General features: G+C 48.5%; 1 long non-coding RNA gene across 2 annotated transcripts; it reads left to right on the top strand.

Annotated features, from left to right (window-relative positions):
• The first annotated feature begins 3,125 nt into the window (after positions 1-3,125).
• LOC147975403 (uncharacterized) lies at positions 3,126-10,354 on the top strand. Of its 2 annotated transcripts, XR_015600732.1 has the most exons (3): positions 3,162-4,108; positions 4,937-5,025; positions 6,268-10,354. It is a non-coding gene; the product is annotated as an uncharacterized LOC147975403 (long non-coding RNA). The 2 variants fall into 2 exon arrangements; XR_015600731.1 differs by having other exon boundaries at positions 3,126-5,025.
• The last annotated feature ends 3,144 nt before the right edge of the window (positions 10,355-13,498 follow it).

The raw sequence follows: 13,498 nt of genomic DNA, 5'->3' as shown, positions 1-13,498 counted from the left end.
GTTCATCACCGACCTAGGAGTCATACCCAATGCGTCGGGGCCAATCAAACTCTTCTGTGACAACACTGGAGCTATTGCTCTTGCCAAGGAGCCCAGGTTTCACAAGAAGACAAGGCACATCAAGCGTCGCTTCAACTCCATTCGTGAAAATGTTCAAGATAGAGACATAGATATTTGTAAAGTACATACGGACCTGAATGTAGCAGATCCGTTGACTAAACCTCTCCCTAGAGCAAAACATGATCAACACCAGAATTCCATGGGTGTTCGATTCATCACAATGTAACTAGATTATTGACTCTAGTGCAAGTGGGAGACTGTTGGAAACATGCCCTAGAGGCAATAATAAAAGGATTATTATTATATTTCCTTGTTCATGATAATTGTCTTTATTCATGCTATAATTGTGTTATCCGGAAATTGTAATACATGTGTGAATAATAGACACCAACATGTCCCTAGTAAGCCTCTAGTTGACTAGCTCGTTGATCAACAGATAGTCATGGTTTCCTGACTATGGAGATTGGATGTCATTGATAACGAGATCACATCATTAGGAGAATGATGTGATGGACAAGACCCAAATCCTAAACATAGCACAAGATCGTATAGTTCGTTTGCTAGAGTTTTTCCAATATCAAGTATCTTTTCCTTAGACCATGAGATCGTGTAACTCCTGGATACCGTAGGAGTTCTGGGTATACCAAACGTCACAACGTAACTAGGTGACTATAAAGGTATACTACAGGTATCTCCGAAAGTGTCTGTTGGGTTGACGCGGATCAAGACTGGGATTTGTCACTCCGTATGACGGAGAGGTATCTCTGGGCCCACTCAGTAATGCATCATCATAATGAGCTCAAAAGTGACCAAGTGTCTGGTCACGGGATCATGCATTACGGTACGAGTAAAGTGACTTGCCGGTAACAAGATTGAACGAGGTATTGGGATACCGACGATCGAATCTCGGGCAAGTAACGTACCGATTGACAAAGGGAATTGTATACGGGGTTGCTTGAATCCTCGACATCATGGTTCATCTAATGAGATCATCGAGGAGCATGTGGGAGCCAACATGGGTATCCAGATCCCGCTGTTGGTTATTGACCGGAGAGCCGTCTCGGTCATGTCTACATGTCTCCCAAACCCGTAGGGTCTACACACTTAAGGTTCGGTGACGCTAGGGTTGTAGAGATATGAATATGCAGTAACCTGAAAGTTGTTGGAAGTCCCGGATGAGATCCTGGACGTCACGAGGAGTTCCTGAATGGTCCGGAGGTGAAGAATTATATATAGGAAGTGCAGTTTCGGCCAGCGGGAGAGTTTCGGGGTCACCGGTATTGTACCGGGACCACCAGAAGGGTCCCGGGGGTCCACCGGGTGGGGCCACCCATCCCGGAGGGCCCCATGGGCCAAAGTGGGGAGGGGAACCAGCCCATAGTGGGCTGGTGCGCCCCCCTAGGCCCACCCCATGCGCCTAGGGTTGGAACCCTAGGGGTGGGGGGGCGCCCCACCTTGCCTTGGGGGCTACTCCACCCTTGGCCGCCGCCCCCCTAGGAGATCCCATCTCCTAGGGCCGGCGCCCCCACTAGGGGAGCCTATATAAAGGGGGGGGGGAGGGGGCAGCCATACCTTGAGTCTTGGTGCCTCCCTCTCCCCTGCTACACCTCTCTCTTTCGCAGTATACGGCGAAGCCCTGCTACTGTGACGCCCTGCATCCACCACCACGCCGTCGTGCTGCTGGATGTTCATCAACCTCTCCTCCCCCCTTGCTGGATCAACAAGGAGGAGACGTCACGCTGACCGTACGTGTGTTGAACACGGAGGTGCCGTCCGTTCGGCGCTAGGATCTCCGGTGATTTGGATCACGTTGAGTACGTCTTCCTCATTCCCGTTCTTTGAACGTTTTCGCGCGTGATCTACAAAGGTATGTAGATGCAATCCAATCACTCGTTGCTGGATGAACTCATAGATGGATCTTGGTGAAACCGTAGGAAATTTTTGTTTTCTGCAACGTTCCCCAACACAAGTATCCTCTCTTCTTGTCAAATTCTTGTTCGATTCCTTCCATTTACAGTCGGAGTGCTGCCCAAATTATATCATTCTTATTCCTTCTCTAGTTTGTTTTAACCGGAGTGTTGTTATAATTGATCCTTATCTTTCCTTGTACATTTCGTTTCAATCGGAGTGCTTGCATGTACCTCTTGTCCATTGTAACACTTTTCTTATGTCTTTCAACCTACAAGGTTCTAGTAATGTTCCTTGTTCCTCTTTTCTACCTAAGTGTTTTCAACTTTGTTAATCTTCATTGTATTCTTTTAATTGGGTCAACCTCTCAAGGTTCATGGTTTCACTCGTTTGCCAAAGAAGCAACTTTGTTTTACCTCTTCCTCTTCCGTTTTCTCTCTGGTGCCATCCTAGATCTCGAGACGAGATCCTCTCGTAGTGATGGAGTGTTGTGACGCCCCGAGACTGATGCGCCAGGTGTCTTCCAGTTATTCGCTGTCTTGCCATGTCATTTGCTTGTGTGTTGCACCTTGCCTTGTCATCATGTGAATTGCATCATCATGTTTTTCAAAACTTGCATTCGTATGGGTTTCCCAGTTCTTTTCATTGCCCGTTCTGAGCCCAGACACACTTGCACATGCCCGTGGCACCTCCGAAATATTATTTTATAAGTGGTCGGAAAATGTTCTCAGATTACGATGAAAGTTGACGTGCGCTCTTATATTAGTGTAGATAGACCGCCTGCCAAGTTTCATCGCATTTGGAGTCTGTTTGATGCCCCAACGGATATTTATAGCGGCAGTATAGACGGTCTATCGTCGGACGTTTTCGGTCTTCGGAAACAGTTGCCGGGCCTCTCCTTCTCTTCTCTCCTTTTCTGAGCCCATCAAACCGCCCTTGCCTCCGTGGCCTTTTGTTAGACCTCCTCTCCGCTCAGTTCTGAGAAACCCCTTGCGCGTGTCCGAAACTGACCCGAACCCGACCTGGGTTGTCATTACCGATGGATCCAAATCATCCCCAAACATCTATAAAACATCTGCGTTTCTTATATAGACTTCCCTAATCTATTTTTTTCTTGACCGCCCGTTTTCGATCGAAGGGTCCAGTTTAGCCCCTAACCAAAACCCAACTGCTATATATGCACCGGACCAAACTCTAGCCTAACCCTAAAATCTAGGGATTTGTTCCCTGCCGCCTCCGCACTCACCCCCACATCGGGATTCATCCTCATCCAATCAGTGCCTGTGTGGCCGAACCAAATCCTCTCGATCTCTCCCCACCAACCCGAGGCCTCCCCTCGATCCAGCCCTCCTCTGCCTTCCTGCCCGTTCTGGATCGGAGCCCGAGCAGATGAGCTCCGTTCCCCATCACGCTTTTCTCCTCCGCCCTGTCTCGCCCGGTGCCCGATTTGAATCGCGTCCCAAGCCAGCTGCAAGCGGCCCCGAGCAGCCTCCCTCGCGCGCGCCCCGCAGGAGCTCGATCCCGAGCGGGTCGAGCTAGCCGTCCCCGTCAGTGATGAGCAGCAGCAGCTCCCGCAGCTCCGGCTAGCCATGCCATTGGTGAACCCCTCAGGAAACCTCTCCTTCCTCCCTCGCTGCTACTTCTCTGAATTTGATTCCCTGCCATGTCCTTGCAGCTCCTCCGCCGGCCTGCTCCGTTCGTCTCCGTCTCTGCAAGATCGGATGAGGCCCCTGCATTCCTGCCCTCGTCTGTTGCTCTCCCGGCGACCAAGCTGCTGGAGCATTAGCGCCCTGTCGCCACCGTCAAGGACCACCAGGAGGAGCGCCCGTGCCCAGTCCGTCTTCGCGCCGGAGCGACGAGCCACAAGCCCCTGTGCCTCTTCTGCCAGAGCCCTACAGTCCTTGCGCCGCCGTCCCGCATCGAGCCTTTGCGCCTCTCCGCCACTGCCGGCGAAGACCACGGCCAGGTCGCCTCGCCCTGCTTCCTGTTTCGTTCGCGCATAGCCGCCCCGAGGTCAACGCCCTGCCTCTGCTTCGTCTTGAGCGCGTCCCTGCCTCATTGACTCGCACAATGCCTCGACCGGCCGCTCCAGCGCCCCCTTCTACCCAACCCGTAACCAACCTGGGCCGAAGCCCACTGGGTGAGGCCACCCCCTGAGCGCCTTCTTTTTTTCCTACTGTTGGGCCATGCACTGTTGGGCTGCCCAGATTCGGCCCATTTCTATTTTTTCACCTGCTGCTGCGTTTTTAGCTTTTATCCAGAGAATTACCGTTTTACGGTTTGGTCCCTAAACTTCATGCATATCGTAACTCACAAATAGTGCATCTTATGTAAAAACTTTATATATGAAAAATGCTTAAAATTGTGTCTAGTTTCATAATATCCAACTTTCAACCATGTTTAAAATGTTTAAACTGCTGTTTGTTTAAATTTGCTCAAATGGCATGCTAAAATGCTTTATTTCATAACTAAATAACCGTAACTCGGATTTTAATAAATTTTATAGGTAAATGGGGTAGAAAAATGCCTAGTTTATCATGGTGTACTTACTTTGCATGTTTAACAACTCCAAAATTATTTTTCGGGCAGAACAGTACCAAAGCCATAATTTGCACATGGGGATTTACCAGAATTGTTGTTCATTGTTTCCGTCCTCATTTAAACTTGCCTAGATAGGTAGTTTTCATATGCTTCACCTCTTTCCATGTTAGTCAACATTTAATATTGTTGGGTACATAAACAAGATCAAACTAAATAACTTGAACGTGGTGTTTCGTCAATATGCAACGGAGTTGCATATTGAGCTCCACTTAACTTGTAGTTTTGCTTGTGCACTTTGCCTTGCCATGCCATGCCATGCCTCTTTAAACCGGACATGCATCATACTTGGTTGTGGATCATGCCATGTTCATGTGATGGTTGTTTACTATGTCGTTTGCTTCTTTCCGGTGTTGCTTCCTCGGGTTAGTTCCGATAACTTCGCGTTTGTGAGGATTCGTTCGACTTCTTCCATTTGTCTTCTTCATGGACTCGTTCTTCTTCCTTGTGGGATCTCAGGCAAGATGACGATACCCTCAAAATCACTTCTATCTTTGCTTGCTAGTTGCTCTCTCTATTGCTATGCTGCAATACCTACCACTTGCTATATCATGCCTCCCATATTGCCATGTCAAGCCTCTAACCCACCTTTCCTAACAAACCGTTGTTTGGCTATGTTACCGCTTTGCTCAGCCCCTCTTATAGCGTTGCTAGTTGCAGGTGAAGATGAAGTTTGTTCCATGTTGGAACATGGATATGTTGGGATATCAAAATATCTCTTATTTTAATTAAAGCATCTATATACTTGGTAAAGGGTGGAAGGCTCGTCTCTTATGCCTGGTGTTTTGTTCCACTCTTGCCGCCCTAGTTTCTGTCATACCGGTGTTATGTTCCTTGATTTTGCATTCCTTACACGGTTGGGTGTTATGGGGACCCCTTGACAGTTCGCTTTGAATAAAACTCCTCCAGCAAGGCCCAACCTTGGTTTTACCATTTGCCTCACCACCGCCTACCCTTCCCTCGGGTTGCCCAGCGCGAGGGTCATCTTTATTTTAAGCCCCCCCCCCCCAGGCCAGTGCTTGTCTAAGTGTTGGTCCGAACCGAGTATACTGTGGGGCCACCCGGGGGAAACTTGAGGTTTGGTTTTACTCGTAGGATGTCTCATCCGGTGTTGCCCTGAGAACGAGATATGTGCAGCTCCTATCGGGATGTCGGCGCATCGGGCGGTCTTGCTAGTCTTGTTTTACCATTGTCGAAATGTCTTGTAACCGGGATGCCGAGTCTGATCGGGTCTTCCTGGGAGAAGGAATATTCTTCGTTGACCATGAGAGCTTGTGATGGGCTAAGTTGGGACACCCCTGCAGGGTTTTCTACTTTTGAAAGACGTGCCCACGGTTATTGGCAGATGGGAATTTGTTAATATCCGGTTGTAGAGAACTTGACACTTAACTTAATTAATATGAGTCAACTGCGTGTGTAGCCGTGATGGTCTCTTCTCGGCGGGGTCCGGGAAGTGAACATGGTTCTTGTGTTAAGCTTGAACATAAGTAGTTTCAGGATCACTTCTTGATCACTTCTAGTTCACGAACGTGCATTGCTTCTCTTCTCGCTCTTATTTGCGTAAGTTAGCCACCTTATATTCTTTGTGCTTGCTGCAGCTCCACCTCACTAGCTTTCCCTACCCATAAGCTTAAATAGTCTTGATCGCGAGGGTGTGAGATTGTTGAGTCCCCGTGACTCACAGATTACTTCCAAAACCAGATGCAGGTGCCGATGATGCCAGTGCAGGTGACGCAACCCATCTCAAGTGGGAGCTCGATGAAGATCTTGGTCGTTGTTTTGTTTGTTTCCTTTTGAGTAGTAGTTGTGACGCTCCATGACCGAGACCTCCTTTTTTATTTTTATTTTGTGTTATGTTCATGCGTGCTTGCTCGCTTGTGATGTTTGTTTTATTTTATTTTGCATAATGCATCTTCTCCATACCATTGTTGTGTTTGTTTAATTTAGTTGCTCATGTGCATTGCAACTTCTTTTTCTTATCTTGATCCTTCCATCAACCCCATGATCACTTCCAACTTGGTTTCACCCAAGTTTCAAATCCCTATGCCACTTCCTTGTTTCCCTTTTCTCTATTTATTTGAGTTGCAAATAGAATTGCTCAAATAAATGTTCATCTTTTGCCCATAAATCATATTTATTATGTAGGGTCATCCTATAAAATTTAAGCCCATTTGGTTTCAGTTTGGTTAGGTTATAAATTCATGCAAGTTTGAATTAAATTCGAACATGTCTAAATTTATAGTCTGTAAACATTTCTAAACTAAATTGTTTAAATCGGGCATATTTCATGGTTTCCAGAAATATGTACCTGCATCCCTACTTCAACCCAAAACCCTCTGTACTTTTCTTTTTATTTCTGTTTACGCAATAAATAAAAAGGGAATAAGAGAGAGAAGCCCAGCCTCTTGGGCCTAGTCCTGCCAGGCCGGCCCATTTGCGTTGAGGCCTCTAAGGCCCATCTGTAGCCCAACCGTGCCCCCGCAGTAACCCTAGCCCATTCCTTTGTTCCCGTGCCCGCCGCCTACTCCCGCATAGCTCCTCCTTCTCTCCCTCGATCTCTTTCCCTTTAGCGCCGCCGAGCCTCGTCGCCGCGCCCTCTGACCTCCTCACCTACCCGACGACCTCGACCTTCAAGAACCCCGTGCCCGTGCCCGGATCTCCTCCTCCCCGTTTGTCCTTCTTGTCGGGAGCCCGAGCTCCACTGGATCCCCCTCGCCCTCGTCGTTCAACGTCCGAGGCCGCCCTGCTGCTTCTTCCATGGCCTCCGCCGCCCCTCGTGCCCCTGCCTCGTCCTCCGACTAGGGTGCTCCAAGACTGCGCCAGCCGCTGCAGTTCACAACGCCTCCGTCTCCGGCCATGCCAGCGTCCGGCCACACCCATGCCCTGTACCCCGCCATCGCCGGAGTGAGCTCGTCGCCCCCACCTCCTGCGGTTGACCTTAGGTCGCTGCAGCTCTGCTGCGGGCGACCTCGCCTGGAACCGTCAAGCCCTGACACCCAGCAGCAACCTCCTGTCCCGGCCTTCCTTGCCAATGGCTTCTTCTCTGCTCGAGGAGCTCCGCTGCTGGGACTCCTCCTCGCCTGCGCTGCTCCCCTGCATCACCATCACCTTTTGTTGCATCTCGTGCACACCTTTTTTTCTTTTTTTTTTCTTACAGTCTTGGAGGCCTAGATCACCTAGTATTATTGGACTCAAGGACCATCAAGACCGAGACCGCCCCGAACCACGTCGTCTCGCCGGATCATCAAGACCATCTCGGTTTTCGCAAGTACCTCTACGCCTAAAGGCATTGGATGCGCCAAGTTCCACTACCATCGCAAAAACCCGAGATGAAGTACCCCTACGGTTCGTTGAGACCGGCAAATCACAAGATCGTCCTGGATATCGTCAAGCACCACGACGACCCTCAAAGAGTTAGGGTTCGTCAAGTTCGACTACCGTGGCGTGGACCACTACTCCCACGACAACTTCTGTATCACTACCGTCGTCCCTCAAAGACCTCGTGGACGTCAAGTTCCTCGCCGTGACCCTAAACATCTACGAAAACTTGTGCGACTAAGAACGTGAACAACTACCATCGCCAAGGTCGCTAGTACCACTACCATCGCCGAGGACTGATAGTATCACTACTTCCACTACCGTCGCCACGAGAAGGACTACTTCCCACAACGAACCGTGAACGACTACTTCCACTACGACTGTCTCGAGAATGTCTACTTCCTCTACTTTACACCGAACGAGAACCGTCCCATTTGCATGCTTCGAAGGTATAACCACCGAGAACAACCGCCCGAGAACGAATGCCTATGTTGTGTGAGATGCACCCTTTGTCTGCACCTTGTCCGAATTGCCACTCGTTTCCATGCCACTAACCCGTTGGAACCCGGTAGTCGGGAGCACCCCACTATCTTGTTTTACTCGCTCACTGTAACACCCACGATGCGGCTATATATCCCACGTGTCGAAGCACGACTTAGAGGCATAACCGCATTGTAAGCAATGTCGCAAGTGGGGTAATCTTCACACAACCCATGTACTGAATAAAGGAAAGAGATACATAGTTTGCTTACCCTCGCCACGTCACACAATAGCATAAATAACATTACATTCATCCAGATACAATCAAGGTCCGACTACGGAACCAAAATAAAGACAACCCCAAAATGCAACAAAATCCCCGATCCCCCCAACTGGCTCCACTACTAATCGTCTGGAAAGGAAACATAGTATCGTCCTGAGTCCTCATCGAACTCCCACTTGAGCTCAGTCGAATCGCCTGGAGCGGTATCATCGGTCCCTGCATCTGGTTTTGGAAGTAATCTGTGAGTCACAGGGACTCAGCAATCTCACACCCTCGCGATCAAGACTATTTAAGCTTATAGGATGGGTAAAAGGTATGAGGTGGAGCTGCAGCAAGCACTAGCATATAAGGTGGCTAACATACGTAAAAGAGAGCGAGAAGAGAGGGGCAAAGGCACGGTCGATAAACTATGATCAAGAAGTGATCCTAGAACAACCTACGTTCAAGCATAACACAAGACCGTGTTCTCTTCCTGGACTCCGTCGAAAAGAGACCATCACGGCCACACACTCTGTTGATTCATTTTAATTAAGTTAAGTTTAAGGCTTTCTACAATCGGACATTAACAAATTCCCATCTGCCCATAACCGCGGGCACGGCTTTCGAAAGATCAAATCCCTGCAGGGGTGTCCCAACTTAGCCCATCACAAGATCTCATGGTCAATGAAGGGTATTCCTTCTCCCAAGACAATCCGATTAGACTCGGAATCCCGGTTACAAGACATCTCGACAATGGTAAAACTAAACAAGCAAAGCCGCCCGAATGTGCCGACAAATCCTGATAGGAGATGCACATATCTCGTTCTCAGGGCACACCGGATAAGCTAAGCGTACGGGAGCCAACGTAACCCAAGTTGCCAAAGGACGACCCAGCATGGTGCTCTAGGTTGGACCAACACTCAGAGGAGCACTGGCCCGGGGGTTTAAAATAAAGATGACCCTTGAGTCCGTGAAACCCAAGGGAAAAGAGGCGAGGTGGCAAATGGTAAAACCAAGGTTGGGCATTGCTGGAGGAGTTTTATTCAAGGAGAACTGTCAAGGGGTTCCCATTATAACCCAACCGTGTAAGGAACGCAAAATCAAGGAACATAACACTTGTACGACAGAAACTAGGGCGGCAAGAGTGGAACAAAATACCAGGCATAAGGCCGAGCCTTCCACCCTTTACCAAGTATATAGATGCATTAAAGTAGACAAGATATAATAATGATATCCCAACAATAAACATGTTCCAACAAGGAACAAACTCCAATCTTCACCTGCAACTAGCAATGCTATAAGAGGGGCTGAGCAAAGCGGTAACATAGCCAAACAACGGTTTGCTAGGACAAGGTGGGTTAGAGGTTTGACATGGCAATATGGGAGGCATGATAAGCAAGTGGTAGGTATTGTAGCATAGGCATAGCAAAAGAGCGAGCATCTAGCAAGCAAAGATAGAAGTGATTTCGAGGGTATGGTCATCTTAATATGCAAAGTTCTCTGAGTTGACTTGATCCTCGTAAGCGTACTCAACGGGCTCCTCGATCACGTACTCGTCTCCCGGCTCTACCCAAGCAAGAACAACAAGAAAAAAGGAACACAATCAACCACCTGCAATGCTCAAGCAACATGATGCAAAACATGGTACGATGTGCAAGTGGTACGTATCATACCATAGGCATAGCAAAAGAAAGAGCATCTAGCAAGCAAAGATAGAAGTGATTTCGAGGGTATGGTCATCTTGCGTGCAAAGTTCTCCCAGTTGACGTTAGCTTGATCCTCGTAAGCGTACTCAACCAATTCCTTGATCATGTACTCGTCTCCCAGCTCTACCCAAAGCAAGGATACAAACAAAGGGAACCACAATCAACCACGTGCAATGCACAAACAACATGATGCAACACATGGCATGATATGCGGGATGAGATATGCGGTGCATATGCATGTTTCGGAAAAGAAAGATTGAACCTGGCCTCAACTCGGAAAACCAAGAGTGCCACTGGAAAGATGAGTTGATTTCGGTCGAAATCGATATAGAGATCACCGGAAACGGATGCATGGTTTGCAAATGGCAAGCAAAATAATAATGGCACAAAGCTGCGATTAACAGCACGAGGCCATCTAAATGCATCAAGAAAATTAAGCTACTCACTCTAACATGAAAACAAATCACATGGCAGGGATCCACTCAAGATGCTTGAAAAAAGATGAACACCGAGCTACGGCTAATTCACTCAATAGCAGGTTCAAACAAGCATGGCAAAAGTGCAAAAGATATCAGGTTACAGACTTAGTGAAAATAACATGTCAGGAATTTAACATCAGGAAGTAAAGTTTAGAGCATGAAAACTACATGCTACAGGACCATATCATGGCAAATCAAGGCATGGGATGAAGCTACTCAAAGCATACAACAAAAGTCCCTTACTGACCATAAGCCAAAAAGGGATCAGAAAATACAATGGCAACCATGTGAACATAGCAACTATCGTTAACAGATTCAGACTTTGTAGAAAACTGGAACATGGCAAAACAGATATTAAGTAGGCATGTTTGCGAGCTCGATGCACTCACCACAAGGAATGGCATGACAAACTAAGCATACACCCAGCAAGTAGACATGTTATACAAGCTAAACATGGCAAGAACAACATCATAACATGCATGGAGCAAATATAACAACCTCGGCAAAATGCTTAACAAGTAAACATTCTGCCAGGAACATTTCATGGCAAAATTAGAGCTCGATTGAGTCAAGCTAGGGTGCTCCATAATTTCAAACAAAGACATGGATGGATAGAGCACCACAATATCTACAAAACATGCTTACTGATCATGCACAAAAGAGGCATGGATCACTCTGTATCAACAAGAATACATAGCATAAAAATATTAACAGGACAAAGACATAGAAGATTTCTAAGTCCCTGAAATCAGCAACATTACGAGGGCTACTTTGCATGCTTGTGCTAGTCACCACAAAGATCACAAAAATACATGGCATATACCCCTGTAAAGATGGCATGACATACTACAAAACTCATGTAGGGCTCAAGTTCAGAGGAGGCACACATTAATCATAGCAAAAATGACAAATGTCCAATTATTGATAAGAATCTTAAACTAACATTGCATAGCACTCTTGCAACAGCATTTAGAGCATCAAGATGAACTCAAATGAACATTGTGCAATGGAATGAAATGAAGTACTCATTGAGACGAACAATTTGATATGCTACACGCCCAAAACGGCGACACAGATGCAGAGTTATGGCATGATGAAAATATGCTAAAATTACTAAAATAAGGGCAAAAATTCAACCCGATCCAGATCTAGGGTATGTCCGGCACGCGAACTGAGGCGGCGGCGGATCTCGCCAGAGTTGAAGCCGGAGATGGAGATGGTGGTGGCCGGAGTTGACGTGGACGCCGGGGATGCGGGATGCGGCCGGGGTCGATGAACGGCGACGAGGCGGCGCCGGCACGGTGGAGCGGGGCGGAGCAGCGACCCGAGCGACGGAGTCGGCGGTCGTCGGCGCGGGATGAAGGCGGCGGCGGAGGGCGCGGCGTCGACGAGGTCGGGCGACCGCGGGTGGGCGCGCCCTTGCGGCGGCGGTGGGATGGGCCCGCAGGCCTGCTGCGGGCCGCGCGGGCCGGCGGCGCGGGGGTGGCAACCGGGACACATGGCGGCGGCACCGAAGCGTCCGGCGGGTGGCGGACATGTCCGGCGGCGGCGAGGAAAGTTTTGCTAGGGTTTCGTCCATGATTTTCGGGGGAAGATGTCTTTATATAGGTAGAGGGAGCTAGGAGGCTCCAAATTGAGCACGGTTTGCGGCCACGCGATCGTGATCGAACAGCCTAGATGATGGAGGGGATTTTGGTGGGTTTTGGTCTACTTTGGAGAGGTGTTGGGCTGCAACACACACGAGGCCTTCTCGGCTCCTCGGTTAACCGTTGGAGTATCAAACGAAGTCCAAATGGCACGAAACTTGACAGGTGGTCTACCGGTAGTAAACCAAGGCCGCTTGGCAAGTCTTGGTCCAATATTAGAATATTTAATACCCACACACGAAAAGAGGTAGAAAGGGACACCGGAGGACATTGGAGCGCCGGAATGCAAAACGGACAACGGGGAAAATGCTTGGATGCATGAGACGAACACGTATGCAAATGCGATGCACGTGATGACATGATATGAGATACATGACAAAGACAAAAGCACTCGAAGACAAAAACCCGACAACGATGAAATATCATAACTTAGTGCCAGAAATGGCAGGAGTTGGAATACAAATATGGCATGTTACATACGGGGTGTTACACTCATGCCCTATCTTTTCACCGACATCTTAATCGACTTACCGGAACCGGAATGTTGCCATGGCATCATTTCCGTTTTGTCGTCGTGGCACCGCTTTCTTTCTACCACAGTGACAAATGCTTCATAAAATTGTCAGGACCCCGATTCTAAGTCACATCGATCTAGCCGGTAACACCTCATATCACTTTGCGGCCTCACGCACGGTATTCCCACAGGTGTCGCCTTACAATGGCATGGGACCGTTTGCGCCTTTTGGCTCACGTATATGATAGTGTCGCTAGCATCCATATGACAGAGAACCTGGGCCTACATGACTAGTCGTGAACCCAAAGTGGCACTAACTTACGGGGACATGCATACATGAATCAACATTGAGCATGTCGGTCAGCAACGTGCGAATCCGGGCTGTAGCACTAGGCTAATAGGACTCCGGTGAACCAGGCTGTAGCAGGCTAGGCAGGACTCCGGATGTCACTGCGTGACATTTGCGCGAGGGGACAGACACAGGAACAAAATGAATCACATGCCGGCAGTCAAGTGTTCCGGAGCAG

Source organism: Triticum urartu, chromosome 4A (genome assembly GCF_056163025.1).
Source record: "Triticum urartu cultivar PI428250 chromosome 4A, HENAU_Tu73, whole genome shotgun sequence".
NCBI lineage: Eukaryota > Viridiplantae > Streptophyta > Magnoliopsida > Poales > Poaceae > Triticum > Triticum urartu.
This window is presented reverse-complemented; position numbering and strand designations above follow the sequence as displayed.